The following is a 14,865-nucleotide window of genomic DNA, read 5'->3' as shown; positions in this document are numbered from 1 at the left end:
GGGTGTCCTATAGTTCTAGAAAATGAAATCGCTCTTAGCCAGTCATGTTCACATTCTTCGTCATAGGCTTGATCAAGACTCAAATCTCCATCACTTATTTGAGAGAATTTTCAGTTATAGATTCAGCTTTTATCGTGAAGAGATGGTGATTTTGGAGGTTTTGGGGGTGTAAAGGGTTTGATAGATAGGAGTTCTTTTAAAGATCGATTTTTGGTGATCCTTTCACCTTTTTGTCGGGAATTTCACGACGAGCATCCTTCTTTTTGACTGCCAGGAGTTCTTTTCTCGAATCTTTCTGGTTCCGCTCCTTTTTTTAGAACCTTTATTCTTCAATCGAATTTTTTTAAGCATCTTTTGCGTTTCTCTTCTAGGTCACCTTTTATTGGAGGTCTCTTTGATATTTGGTATGGACATTGCGGCTTCATAGAAGATTTCCCGAAATTTAAGAATTGTTGGGATTTTATTTCTTTATTTTGAATGAAACGAGTAGGTAGTGATAGATGGATTTGTGGTGGCTTAGAGAGAAAATGGAAATAAAGGTATTTGATGGGGGTGTTTTGTCTTCACGAATAGCTGAGGTTTCTAACTTAGTAGTTCTCGTCAAAAGGTGTGATTTCGAAATGTAGATCAAGAGCAAGTTCTAATTTAGAGATGCTAACATCGGCGCGCTCAACGGAAGTATAGTGAAGCACTAAAAAATGAGTTCTTATTAAGCCTTATTTGGGGTGCCTCACAACAATTATAATGGGTTGAATTGCGCTTTTCGTTATGCAATGCTCTTTTGGAAAAATTTGGTTTGGTTTTTCGCAAAAAGTTTTGACATTGTTCTACTCTTTTGTCTATTTTGTAACTAAAACTTTTTTTATTTGATCATTTATAGATTTTTATAATCCTAAGTGTTTTATAGCTCAAAAGTTGTAAATTTTGTGAAAAATTTAGTTTATAAACACTTGAGGATTTTACGAGAATCATTATGTGCAATATTTGCTATCTCACACTTTAAAATAACATTGTCATAAATGTTAAGGATACGGAGTATCCCACACTTAGGTTTTGAAAAAGACATTTTGTTATTAAAAGTTTATGTTGATGGGGTTGCTAATCCCACACTTAGTGTTTAAAGTGGTATAGTGTATTGCGTATATTCTATTGAAATAGCGGTGAAGACGTAGTACTCCCCTATGGTTGCAAGGCGTTTAATGGATGGTTTGTCGATTATGGTTTCTTCTAATCTCGTACTGGCGCCATCCTCATTTAGTGCGTCCTTGCTCCAAGTCATGCTTTCATCTTGTTTGGTCTCGATCGTCGTTTGTTTGTGACGTTTATTCATGGAATTTATACTACCAATTATCATACAAACGTAAAACATAAAAGTAGTTATGCCCAAGTTGGCATATGAACATAATGTAATAATGTAATAATGTAATAATGTGCCATAAGATCATAAGCAATCATAAAATAGAGCAGAGAGATAGGGAAAGTCATGGCTGATCTGGATGGTAGGGGAGAGAATATGATACACTCGTACGGGGCCGCGTTGGGTTCCGTAAAGCTGATTGCCCCTCATCGATCATCTCCTAGTCGGTAGTGAACTGTCGCGCCAACTCTGAAGTGTTCATCCCCGAGGATATCCTGAATTGAACCTCATCTGGTCATGCGATCAGTTCGGTAAGTGATGAGGAGCTCGTATGAATCATTAGCCCTGTACGCCATCCTTGTCCTTGCTCCAGATCTCTACCCCAATCCGTGTTCATACCCATTCCTCCCATGTCATGGTTCCGCTGCATCACAAGGAGCAATTGTGAGAAATAGACCTGTGTAACATCCTCAGTCATATACTGGCTCGCAACCTGATCCCATACATTGGTCTGAGCAGCGGTAGATGTATCTCTGTGTGTGATGACGCGTGCTGTCCCAAAAATGATGTCGACCAAACCCTCGGCCCCTGTGCTCTCTTCCCTTGGGGGAGATGGAATCACTGTGTGCTGGGTATAGTGATGCTGAGGCGGTGGTGGCTGCTGACTAGTCCCGACCCTTCTAGGGTCTCTATGGGTGAACATCAACGGATACTCATGATGATATGGGGGAATGTTAAGCTGTCTGCCTGCGTAATGCGTGAAATGATCTAGGTTCCGAAAGATAGCAGCCTCAACGAACCACCTCTTATGCCCGGGAAAATCCCCCATATGGTAATGGTATGGCTCAAATCGCGGTCGATCTCCCTGACCTACTGATGAATGTCGGTGGGTATCAGTGGGCCTTCCCTGCATGGTGGGATCATCCTCATCCTGTGGCTCTTGCGAACCTCGCCGCCTCCTACCATCCCTTGTTCTTGTGTCACGTCTAAATCCTCTAACTCTCACCCCAGGCACTGCTCGATCTTCCGAGTCTAGGATTGCTGGATTAGCTGCAACTATTAACTGCTCAACCTCTATCCGAATGTACTGCCAGGTGTGCTGTAATCTATACCCTATCTCTTCTGACTCAGTTGCCCTTATATAACAAAATCTTTCAACACTACCCAAAACATGCATCCTGCGAAGGATTTTGGTGACAACGGCTCCCAAAACTGGTGCAACTGAATTCGGGGCATTCCTTTCATTAGTGAATGCCTGAGCTAGGAGGTATGCAACCTGCATATTTTGGTTCTGGATCATGGCATGTATGAGGCGCATATCATTAACGGTGACTGCTCCGCCATGTTGGGTTTTCGGGTGAAGGGTTTTAACGATGAGGTGGTGGAGAATGCGATGACCGGGGTTAATAAAATTTGAGGCCTTTGTACTTGACCTCCAGGATTCATTGTCGGAGGTGTAGGTTTGCCAAAAAGCTTGGTGATCGATTGAGTTCAGGGTGGTGTATCCTCTCTTAAACACTGATCGGTTAACGTGAGATCTTTTGTACAGTTCTAGGTGCACGACGAACTGTGCGAGAGTCAGATGATGCATTTGGTTTTGGTGGCAGAAATGGATGCATTGATGACTGTTATATTCTTTTGGGTCAACGTTTGCTTCGAATCTCCATGTTGTCATAAACTCTGCACAGTTCCTGATACACTCGTTCGTTGATCTCAAACAGCTTTTGCCAAGCGCTGTTAGTCTTTTCGTGTGCCGTAAAACTCAAGATCTGTCTTAGCTCATCAGCCCACCTACATTGCTCCATTATATCCAGTTGATGTACTTGTTGGAGCTCTTTTGCCTATTTATCCAATTTCTCATAAATGACTCATATTCTACCGGGTTCTCTTGCCCGTGAATGGAGCGGGGCAACTCGTACTCTTCTGGTAGATAATTAGCCATATGCGAGAGTCAAGTAATGTAGGTTATGTTCCAAAATAATAAGACTTATAATAACACTTACCAATGAAAAATGCTTATATTTTTCGAAAAAATATTCGAAATGAGGGCTTTAAAAATGGCATTTTCCATATCATTGTTATTGTCAATTATAGCCAAAATTACCGCAAATAATATCTAATCTTACTATAAACTCATTTCTAAGCAAAATTCAAAGCGTACCCGTGATTGCAACAAATAATGCTAAAAATAATAATTATAATGAGTTAGTCGTAATAAGCAATTTTGATCAAAGTAGGATGATTTTTAAGTATGCAATGATTTTAATGACCATTTTTAATTACCTTAAATATTTTTAAACATCAAACTTTGCATATAACGTATTTAAGTCAAGGTTTAAGACCCTTTTTGTCGAAAAATATTCATTTTGATCAAAACGTACAAAATAAGAAAAATCAATGACTAGGCTCAAATTTCGTTTGCAAGTCGATGATATCTTAATCTAGGCTAATTTTCAAGTCATCCTAAGTTTTAAAAACGTTTTAACTATAGGAAAAACCTAAAGCCTAATTTTGTATAGTTTTATCAAAACTTCAGTTTTCAATCAAACAATCTTAAATTGTTCCAAAACTAGTTTCTAAGCATACTAGGTGAATCACTAAGCCTAAATGAGCTAGCAAAACATCAATTTTTCAAAAATTTCACCAATTTCTAGCCTAAAATTCAAACTAACGAATCGAAAGCTAAAAGTGGACCAAAATGCCTCAATCGAACCTAAAAACTAACACATATCAATCACATTGTCTAACTAAGCATGTAGAAAATCAAAATTGGGCATAAAACATGATTTTTTTTAAAAGTCAAAAATTTGACTTCACGTAAAAACTCAATTTTTAACCGTGAAAGAGTACCGTTTGTGCGAAATTGACGACGGAAACGTGTTTAGGAGGCACGAGAAACTTGGATTAGTGCTTTGAATCGTTTAATTTGGTTAAGAATTGAAGTGTGTGTGTTGGTGTTGAGGTTCGGCGACCGAAGGAAAAAAGAAGGGAGGAAGAAGAGAAAAAAGAAAGAAGAAAAAGGAGAGAAGGAGAAGAAAAGAGGAAAGAAGTTGGGCCCGTGCGGCTCACGAGCTTATTTTCCCGACCCGACTCGCGAATTTTTATATTTTTATATTTTAAAATTTATCACTAAATTAATGAAAGATTTATAATATTTTGTTTCGGATTTAAATTTGGTTATTTTTTTGCTAAATAAACTAAAAATTAAAATAAAAATAAAAATAAAAAATTCTTATTTTATTAATAACACAAATTACACAGGTTTCACAACTAAGTTCCAGAAATGACGAGGAAAGAAAGATAAATTTAAAGTTTCTTTGACCATCCAGAGTAAATCAGCGGATTGTACTAAAAATATTTCAAAATCATTTAGTATTTTTCGCTCACGCTTTTGTAAATCTCCGATGTCGTCCATAAGTTTAACCAAAGCCCTTCTAACTTTTTTAATGTTCGAAATTCCATCCAGTATCTCGATAATTAAGTTCGAAAAAAAGTTTTGACACTGTGTCTTGAAATAAAAGTCTTCCGCGCACTCAGGATCACCGATAGTAAATTTGAAGTTTTCAGATATTTCTCGAATAATGTTTCTTTGCGGAGTTGTAAATGGAAATTTTGACATAGTGAGGATTTGCACGAGTTCAAAATATATTTCCTTTCTTTTTGCGAAGAAATTCTGATTTATTCTTTCCTCGGTTGAATTCGGAAAAACTTCAATTAATCTTTTGATGAGAAATAAGGATGGATCAAAGTAAAAGAAATCTCGATCTCCATATTTTGAAATAGGGTTAGGCTTTTCGCTTTCAATCCAAAATTCTAATTTAGAAATCACTGCGACGACATAACGGTTGATATGAATTTGAGAAAATTCTTTATTACTGATGTGAGGTAGAAAACTGACGAATGACTCTAAATCAAATTTGAGGTCAATTTCTGCATCCCGATACTTGACAAAAATATCATCCCCACATCCTTTTAACAGTTTATGAAGAGAACGAACTTGATCTCGCAGTTCTTTTAACAGATTTATTTGAAATGTTAAGAACGAGAAATCCGAGGAATAAGGTGCCTAACGAATTCTCTATAGACGTCTAACCTTTTTCTAGGATTTAACAGATTTCCGATAAACGGAGCTTTTGACTTATCAATGTGTCGTTTCTCTTTTTGGATTAAATTCAAATAAGTCTGGATATTTGAAAATACTTGGGTATTTTTCCCTTATTTCATCTTCCATAATGAGGAGTTCGTTAAGATGGAGCCTCCCTTTTGGATCGTGAAGAGGGTTGAATCCTGGTTCATTTGAGTAAAACTTGTCCAAAAGCAATGAAATCTCTAAGTCGGATGAAGTTATCCAGCTTCTTGGACTACAAGGATCAAGAATTAATTCCTGATGAGATTCATTAGGGTTCAGATTTGTTTCGGTTTTATATTTATAAAGAAAAGCTTCTCCGGTTTCCGAAGTTGTGGCAGAGCAACTGCCTTTCGCACTTTCTTCGTAATCGTAATACCATAAATAATATTTTGTTTTTATAATTTTAAAAAGGGTTTAATATAATGGCGACTTTAAATCCTATACCGACAAACTCCCTGTTTGTTAAGCATGTGTGTTCCTTATCAATTTATCTTTGAAACAAGTGGCCAGACCGACAACGGAGAGGCAGGATCCTTTTGGTTCCACTATAATTGGAGACTGTTCGGAAAATCCAACAACCAAGTCCGTGTATAATTGTCTTTCTTAGACACCACTCAAGAATCTTAGATATCTTGACATAATCAACGATTACATTAACAGACAGAAAATTCATCCCCGACAGCGGCGCCAAAAACTTACTCTATCTTATGTATGGCCAAAATGGACGGTTTTATTTGTGCGGTGTTGTTAGGTCGCACCACGTCAGAATTAGTTACCAAAAGAGAGTAATGGTTTTATTATTTATATTTAGCTGGGGTTTCCTAGCTATAACTCACCTACTTGTCTTCCTTTTAACGAGTAAGTGTTAAATATAACTCAGGTTCGTATTTTTTGTATGTTTGCTCAGTAACGTGGGACAAAAGTGCCTAAATAGTTAACCCTGGTGATAACTGGTGATAGATTAAGATTAACTACTAATAATAATATAACTATAAAGATAAAGATGGATAGGTATGAAGAATAGAATCCTGATGGGGAACTATCACAAGAGTTTAACTTTCTAAAATAAACACTAAACCTCAATCAACTGGGCTATGAGCCTAACTGATTTGTCACTAAGAGTTTAGGCTTTGAAGATTCTGGCTAAGATGGATATCACCTACTCCCAACGTTAACCTTAGAAGGTTTAAATGACCTTTTGGATAGAATCGTAGGTACATGAACAAAGTGGTATATCCCTAAAGGAAAGTCTCAACTTTTCTTAATCCTAGTTGGTCTGACTATAGTAATATTCCACCACTAAATACTAAGCTATGCCTTAACATTAATAGATGTGCAATCTTAGATATTCTAAGGTACTGCTAATTAGATTAGAGGTCTCTCCTTTATGATAACGTACTCAACCCCAGATCATCTTACAACATCTCAAGAACGTTGCTTCTGACACGAATCATGCTTCTGAGCAAGCCAGTGTTCACTGAACTCTATATTGCCTACTCTAATCACAACCTAAATGGGCAGCTCTTCTTTGACGAATAAATCATTATTCGTACGTAGGTACTATATCCCTATTGTGATGTTAAGCACACATAACTACTTACCTTGTACCCTAGGGTTGATCAAGTCCTAATTCTAGGTTATAGCCACGTGAATAAGCAGAAAGGGTGATCCGTAAATTAAACTTCTAAATGGTTAAGGTTTCAGCATAACAATAACATAAGTTTCAGATAAAGTATTCAAAACATAATAAACATTTGCAACGGGTAGATAAGCATGCAAGATGAAAGCAACTTAAAGTAACAAGATAAATTTATTAAATTAAGGAAAGCGTTCACCATTTACAGACGAGATCTGGACCATTACAAGTGCTGATATCCTCTAGACGGCTCATATTACAATCTTCGGCGTTCGCCTCCGGCTACTTAATTTCCCGGTCGGAGGTGAGAAGGCCGTGAAAGCTCTAATGAGAGAAAGTGTATTGTAGTGAGAGAGTGAGGAGAGGTGTATTGAAAATGGATGAAAACAAGCCTTTAAATAGAAGTGGAAAATGCCTGCAAACGGCTGGCAGGCCGTTTGCAAAGGCCGTTTAACCATGTTGCCCGTTTATTGTGCCTGTTTGCTTTGGTCGTGTGGCAACCCGTTTCCTATTATGGCAAGCCATTTGGCAGGCCATTTGGCAAGCCGTTTGGCCTTCCTGACGTGCTGAATTCACTGGGTCGTACCTTGATTTCTTGTTTTTCACCGTTATCGCTCTAAAATCTTCGTTTTATCTCCGATTTTCTTGATTCTTCTTGCATCGTCTTCGTAATTACTTTATCTACAAATTTAACCTAAAAAGCAATTATTTTTCTGACAAATTTTGGAACTTTATGCTTTTGGGACTCAATATCGGGGGTAAAATCGTGACTTTTTAGCCGACATCACATATTATAAATTTTCCTCTTGAAAAAGTTCCCCTTACTAAGCATCAAAGTCTTGAACTTTATTTGCATGACAAATAATAAAGAAATAGAAAACCAACTAGTGAAATGACCTATGAAATCATGGAATTTTATAAACGAAACAGTTAGTTGATATGTTTAAAAACTAAAATACATATGGTTGTACAATATGCTTCAAAGTTTGTACATATGTTTATGGAGTGTTTTGTAAATGATTGTACAATTTGTTTTAAAATTTGTACATATGATTATGGAGTTGTTTTATCATAAGGTTGTACATAATATTTCAAATATTGTACATATGATCATGAGGTGCATTACGACAAGGTTGTACATAATGCTTCAACTATCGTACGTATGATCATGAGGGTAGTTTATCATAAGTTGTACATAATGCTTCATATATTATACAATTAACATGTTAATATTTTATTAAATATAAGTAATTATCTTAATGACATCATCATAAGAGCTTAGAAAGTTTTTCTTAATTTTAAATTTTTTTAAAGCTTGGATAATCCTTATTTATGACATCATCATTTTAGAGATTTATATGATACTATAGATAGATTTTTCACCAATTTTATTTATTTGATTTTGTAAATACATACTTTGAGGCAGTTGTTGAGCTGGATTAAGCCATTAATGGAAGTTATGATTGTGCATATTTATATTTAGAGTATTATCGGTTGTAGCAGTATATAGCATAAGTTTATATTAATAAAATTTGTTCATAGAATTATCTATTTATGTTTGCGTGTGATACTGTAATTAAGAGACTGCTTGAAATAACTAGTTCCGTGTTTCTGCTGCTGTTATACAGCTATTGCAATCATGATTCTGTTAAGAGAGTTGAGCTTCTCACGCTACAACTGGAGTGCCATACACGTAGGTTGGGTGAGTACGCTTGGATCAACAGAGCAGTTAATTTTCTATAGGAAACTCTTGAAGGATCTTTTCGGATTGCTTTCATTTACAATGTATTGCTATACTGCTGTCGTTTAAGATATTTTATTGTGAGTGCTACTTATTGTTCAACAACTTCTGCAAGAGAATAGGCATGGGTCTAAGAGAGACATTTATTACATGCACACTTCTGTGTTTCGAGGTGAGATTGAATATCTTAAGGTTCAATCAGTGTAGTACAGTTATAAGAATTATGATTTGAATGTTGTTTAACTGTGCAACATACAAAGTCTATTATGTCATTTGATATAAAAAGAACAAAAGATTTCATGAAAATGTGCAAAAACTGCTTTATTAATCTGTATAATAGTTTTCATCAGTATACATGTTTTTCCTCTGACATTGTATCAAACTCTATATACCATTTTTGTTAAGTACCCCCTTAGCTATATACGAATTTTAAGTAAGAGAACTTGAGATAAAGTCACTTTTCTTGACCTGTTTTTTGCTTATAAATTATCATGTTCTAGAACGATCAACTGTAGACTATGCCATCAATGACATTTGCATCCTTCTTCAGTGCAGTAGCCACAACTTAAATGTTGTATGTAATATCTTCGTCTTCTTGTTTCTGTAATTTAGTTGCAGGTAAAAGTATATCTATGGAAAATCCTATGAGATAAATGTCTGTCCACTGCCCGCATTGAGGACTGATCTCCAATAAGTACTATTTTTGATTTCTCTGTTATGACATTAGAATTGGTGGGGTTACCATATATGGACTAATGTGTATATTGGTATATGTTACCTTCGCTCACTTGAGACTTTAGATGAATATCTTATATTTCTGTTGGAATAATCAAATTGGGTATGTGATCATACCATTTATCAGTATGTTGTATTCCATAAATAAGCATGACACATTGGCTAAGTGAGACAATTGGAAAAGCTCTGGAATTATTGTGCTTTCAAATTTAATTACACAATTTAAAACAAATTTTAAGTATTTTTATTTTCTAGAACATTTCCATCTAATTCCATGTTCTACTCCTTTCCCTTTGCAGGTGTTTGTTACGAAAGGGTAGGTACCTGCCAAAAATCCATAAGAATGATGGAAATGATGCTTGTATCATATATTGATATTGCCGCGCAACTTTAATAAGAAGTTGCTTTACTAAACTGAAGGAGCTACTTATCGTTGTATAACTTTTATGATAAACCCTGAAAGATTGTCTATCTCTGAGTAGCATCACCCATTGATCATTTCATTCGCGTTGTTTCAGATTGGTTATGAGATGGTTGAGATTATCAGAAGATGACGTGATGTATAACTACCTAAACCACCCTGATACTGTATGAAAGAAAATGTCATCTCTTACGTTTTGATAAATGGATTCAGATTAATGATGAATATCTGGTTTTCTAGTAGACACATTCTATTCTGTTACATGTATGTAAGACCCGAAACAAATTTGTACATATTGTGTATATATAAATTGTTGGTTGGAATTTGTGGCAGAGGGAGTGCGCGGCGCGCAAAAGCTGCTGACAGCTCACCTCGTTTTTATTCCACTTTAAAGTGGGTATTTTGGTCATTTAGATCCAGTTTGAGGCCACAAAATCTAGTCAAGGGTTATCCAAAACTCATTTACTCTCACACACCAACCTTATCTTCTTCTCATTCAAGTTTAGAGAGAGAGAGAGAATAGAGTGAGAAAGTAAGATCTTGAGTGATTCAAGTGGGTTTTTGCTAGATCGAGCTTAAATCTTGGCGTTCTTGCTTCCTAGTACCTCCTTTAGTGTTGTTGTAAGTCTTTAAACCGAGTTTGAGGTTAATTTATGTTTGAAGTTCATAAATGAGACTTGTTTGTGTTTGAACCCTAATTGGTGCAAGATTTGGGGTTTAGGGGTTTGATTAGTTTTGTAAAACCCCAATTTGTTGTGTTTTGTGTTTAAAAGTTTAATTGTGTGTAATTTTGAACTTGTAAGTGTCAAAACACTTGGTGAATTTGATTAAAAGAGTTTTTGTGTTTGTGACTAGTGAAAGCTTGAGTTTGACCTATTTTCGGTGTCAAAATGGATTTTTGTGAATGAAATGGGCTAGAATGTGTTTAGGTGTCAAAAGAGGTGTAAATGCGTATTTCGAGAAAGCGGACACTAGCCTTGAAGAAATTGGATCTTCGGGTAGCATTAAAAGTGCAAATGGGTGTATATTGCACTTTGTGGTTAATTGGGCAGGTTGTGAGTCCAAGTGGAGATGTGTTGATAATTGTAAAAATGTAATAGGTAACTTCATTTGACGATCGAAGCGTGTGTGCTTACTTGCTTTCACTTCTTGCGGATAATAGGTAAGTGGGATAATTATGCATATATGTATATGGTGTATTTATTTGTGTGCTATGGCATGATCCACGGAGCCGGTAGTGCCATAGTACGTGCGGGAGTGCAATGATGCGAACCACAGAGTTGGAAGCATCATGGTAGGAGTATTATATTGCGAGCCACGGAGCCGGTGGCACTACACAAGGAGTTGTTAAGGTATGAACCACGGAGCTGGTAAAGCCTTAGCTTGAGTATGACTCAAGTTGTGATGTGAACCATGGAGCCGAAAACATCATGACTATTGCGTATGGTGCGAACCACGGAGCCGGTGGCACCATAGTGTGTGTATGGTTAACCATATGGTTGTGTACGTGTTGTAGTGTAGCATATTATATTGTTTCATGTATATGCTATTGATTATGCTAGTTGCGGTATTGGGAGTATTAGCTTTATAATTGGAGTTAGTATGCTAATTTAATTGCTAGCAAGTATGCGGTATGTGTGTAAGTGTTTGCAAGTAGGTATATTATATATGTACGTGTATAATTATTGCATTCACTAAGCGTTATGCTTACCCTCTCGTTGTTTCCCTTTTTAGGCTCCGACGTGGACAAAGGCAAGGGTGTTCGTTAGGATTACAGATTTCCCCCCTCTAGTTATGATAGTGGAGGCTTGTGTGATTTGACCTAGGTTTGGGTAGTTTAACCCCAAACACCATGCTCGTCTTTTGTTTAGTATTTAAACTCGTGGGTCGAAAATATTATTGGTGATGTACGGGTCATCGTACCCTTTGTAAACTCCAAATATTCTGATTTGATTAATTTGTATTGGTCGTGAACGATTTAAAGTCTTAAGTGGATGCGTTTGGAAAATTGGGTTTTTGAGGAGCAAAAGCTGTAAATAGCTCTTTTCGTGTATTAAAGCGCACCGCGCGTTTGATGGCGCACCGCGCAAATAGGAAAATTCAGGTACCTAGCACCAGGATTTATTTCTGACCTGGTTTCACGCCTTAATGTGCGCCGCGCTGGTGTTTGTGCATCTCGCAATTTGACTGCCCAAAATCACTACCTGTTTTGTAAAAAAAAAATGTCGTGTGTTGGTAATCATAGTTGGGTCGTTACAATGTAGAAGATGTGAAAGGTGTTCAGATAGCAAGGAGATCTGTTAATGAAAGACATATGCTTGTTATTTGGTGTTACTAATATGTTAGTTGGTTCTTATGAACAGATATCATCAGTGTTGCAGACTACATACTAGTTGTTGAGAAGGAATCAGGTGAGTCATGTTCTCAGCAACACTTGTGTGTGTTGCTATTTGAAACTCATAAATGTGTTGTGTTTTCTTTGATGCAGTATTCCAAAGACTTTCAGATAATTGTTGTTGCAAGAGTAATCGTTGCATTGTCATCACAGTAGGTAAGTCTTCGGTTGAACATGTCCACAAGAATTAGTCATTTTAACTTTATCTAATTATCTATCTACAGGGAAGAGGTTATCCTGATATTCCAACAAGAAGGTAAACTTCGTTATTAGTATTACAAATTAGAACATAGATCAAATACAACTTGCGTATAATGTTATTTGTACCTGTGCGTTTTAAATTAGCAGGTTCTTGAGGCTACAGGCTACTCATTGAGAAGCTGCATTTGCCTGTCTTTTGTTTGGTTGATTGTGATCCATATGACTTTGACATCCTCACCACGTACCGGTTTTGTTCATTGGTATGTCTCGAAGCCATATTATATGTTATGTTTGTAATGTGGTTGTCAACTTATCATGGAATATGGTCAATAAATGGCCATGCTGATTCGAATTCTCTCTTATTACGAGTTTTTTTAAAAGAAAATGGCATATGATGTGAAGATAATGAGGCAACCTGAGATACAACGGCTTGGCGTATTTCCTTTAGATGCTGAAAAATACAGTGTTCCACAACGGTGTCTCCTTCCTATGATAGTTAAAGGTGTGATTCTGCAATTGTTTCCTTTTCTGTTCTTTATTGAATCTAATATATATATATATATATATATATATATATATATATATATATATATATATATATATATATATATATATGTGTGTGTGTGTCAGATAGGAGCAATACTGAAGCAATTTAGAACCAATGCTATCTGTAGAGAACAATGCCACAGTGGAGGTTTATGATGTTCTCTTTTAAATGTCTTCTTGTGTATTACTAATTACTAATTATAATTCATTCAATATATATATATATATATATATATATATATATATATATATATATATATATATATATATATATATATATATATATATATATATATATATATATATATATATATATATATTCTTTTGATAAGGCTGGAGCTACAGTTGTTGTTGAAAAATGGGGTAAAGTTAGAGATTGAAGCATTATCTGTCCGCTCACTTACATTCTTGTCAAAAGAGTATCTACCAGCTAAGATTCAAGGTAGATTCTTCAATTCACAATCTAACTTATGAAAACAAAACCACTAATCTACTAACATTAAAGTAATGTTTGACCAAACAACATAAGGTATGCACATAAATAAATCAGTGTACCCGATATAGATCCATCCATAACTAGTACAGTAATATAACACTATCCATAAATTTATAATATATAAAACTTAGATAAATATAAGAATCCATCAATTATAATTAGATGCTAACATGAGTAATTCAACTACATAGAGAAAACTAGAACATAAAATAAATGTCTCATAAAAAATATCAATTACATCAAACCATTGAGTCTTTGAAAAGCGCTGCTAAAGTAATTTAGAAGATTTATTATTATTATTATTATTATTATTATTATTATTATTATTATTATTATTATTATTATTATTATTATTATTATTATTATTATTATTATTATTATTATTATTATTAGTTGTAGCCAGTGGTGCTTCAATATGTTGTCTAGAACATTCAGAAGCATCCCCTGCACATTCTAGATGATGAAAGATATATTTTGGTTGATAACTTGGATACCCATGGGTAAACCAATACCCTTTATACCCAATTGTAAGTAACTAGAGAGGGGGGGGGGGGTTGAATAGTTACTTAATACTTTTTTAACACTTTTTCGATTGATCACCAAATTCGATTAACTTTGATCAACCAATTCAACTCAAACTTGATGTGTGTAGTGTATATGTTCAAAATGATAAATGAAGTAATGTAAATAACATAGACACAAGAATTTATAGTGGTTTGGGTGGATGTTAACTAATCCACCTTAATCCACTCCCCGATTACACTAATCGGGATTTGTTGCTTCACTAAGCACTTTTCTCCAAACCCGGTGGAGATCCGATTTACAAGTCTTCAACTTCTTTGGTAGACAACAAACCTAAACTTTCTATCCCTTTGAAAGATCAACTCCAACCTAGATCAACTTGTCTTCACCTTGGACAAGTATTAATCTCCAAATGAGATTAATTAACTTCCTAAGTCCCTTTAAGGAAGTAGATCACTAAGCTAGCCTATGCTTCTACTAATTGAAGTTACAAGACTTATACACTTTGTAATGATGATCCTAAGACAATACTAGGAAATACATTACACTAAGTAAACTCACAAGATTAATGATTTTGATTAGTAAGTTTACAACAACCAAATTGTATATCTATAAGATCATATAATCTTCTCTTGCTTGATCACATTTGAGTAGTAGTTAGAGCCCTTGTGATCTCTGGAAATAAG

At 35.4% G+C, this 14,865-nt stretch overlaps 1 pseudogene; it reads left to right on the top strand.

Annotated features, from left to right (window-relative positions):
• Positions 1-8,676: 8,676 nt before the first annotated feature.
• On the top strand, positions 8,677-13,635 carry LOC139841452 (meiotic recombination protein SPO11-1-like; annotated as a pseudogene).
• The last annotated feature ends 1,230 nt before the right edge of the window (positions 13,636-14,865 follow it).

This window comes from Rutidosis leptorrhynchoides, chromosome 4 (genome assembly GCF_046630445.1).
Source record: "Rutidosis leptorrhynchoides isolate AG116_Rl617_1_P2 chromosome 4, CSIRO_AGI_Rlap_v1, whole genome shotgun sequence".
NCBI lineage: Eukaryota > Viridiplantae > Streptophyta > Magnoliopsida > Asterales > Asteraceae > Rutidosis > Rutidosis leptorrhynchoides.
This window is presented reverse-complemented; position numbering and strand designations above follow the sequence as displayed.